We start from the raw sequence: 1,110 nt of genomic DNA, 5'->3' as shown, positions 1-1,110 counted from the left end.
CGGCTGCTGCTTCCGTCCGTCCGCCGTCGTCCCCCCTCGGCACACCCGAGCAATGTGCCCAGTTCTTCCGCACGCAAAGCACTCCGCTTGCGCGAACTGGCACTGGGAGGGGGGGTGGTCACCACCGCAGCGAACGCACCTGCCATGCCGTGCCGCCATCTTGTTCACCGCCGCCTCCGCCGACGGTGCGCCGGCCGCACGCGCTATCTCGCCCGCGTCCTTGGCCGCAGCTTCCATCGCCAGCGCTGCCTTCACGGCGTCGTCCAGCGAGGGGTCGGGAAGCTCCAGGAGTCGCGTCTGCATGGCGGGGTCGTTGATGCCGCAGACGAAACGGTCCCGGAGCAGCGAGTCGAGCTGCTCCCCGAAGGCGCAGCCGCTCGCCAACCCTCGCAGCGCTGCGACGAACTGCCCGAGCGTCTCTCCGTCTCGGCGGCTCCGGTTATTGAAGCGAAAACGCTCCATTAACGTCGACGGAGCCGGGCTGTAGTGCGAGCGTAGCGTCGCGAGCAGCTCACCCAGCGACTTGTCGTGCGGCGTGGCCGGCTTGAGCAGGTCGAGCAGGAGAGCGAAGACGCGGGTCCCGCAGCTGGCCAGGAAGATGTCGCGCTGTTTTGCCTCGGGTGTGTCGTTCGCCCGGAAAAACACGCCGACTTGCTCCTCGTAGACCGGCCAGGCGGACCCTTCACCCTCGAACGGCGCGAGCCTCCCGTACAGCGGCATGGCGTAATGGCGGCTGGCTTGAGGGGGCGGTGTCTCGGCGTTCTCGGTGGCGGCGTTCATGGTGGCTTCGGCCGCTCCGCGGGCTTCTTCCCTCGTCGCCAGTGTCACGATTTAGTCCCGCGTTCGTGAACCTGGGAGGGTAGGGGTACCCTCCAGCCGAGAGACGACATGCAGCGTGCTGGTGGTGACGGTGACTGACCTTCGAGCAGCCGTGCTCGGAGGTGTTTATTGCCCGGCCACACACAAGGTTGCCCACCGAGCCTGGTGGGGCCACTGAACTTAGCGGCCAACGAATATCAGGGATGGGGGGCGCCACACACTTGTCACACACCGCTAACGGCCAGGACTCATGGCCAAATAAAGCATATCCAGAGGCTTTATGTGGGACTT

This window comes from Haemaphysalis longicornis, unplaced genomic scaffold, assembly GCF_048455015.1.
Source record: "Haemaphysalis longicornis isolate Haplotype H1 unplaced genomic scaffold, Haemaphysalis longicornis Haplotype H1 scaffold_1, whole genome shotgun sequence".
Taxonomy (NCBI): domain Eukaryota; kingdom Metazoa; phylum Arthropoda; class Arachnida; order Ixodida; family Ixodidae; genus Haemaphysalis; species Haemaphysalis longicornis.
This window is presented reverse-complemented; position numbering follows the sequence as displayed.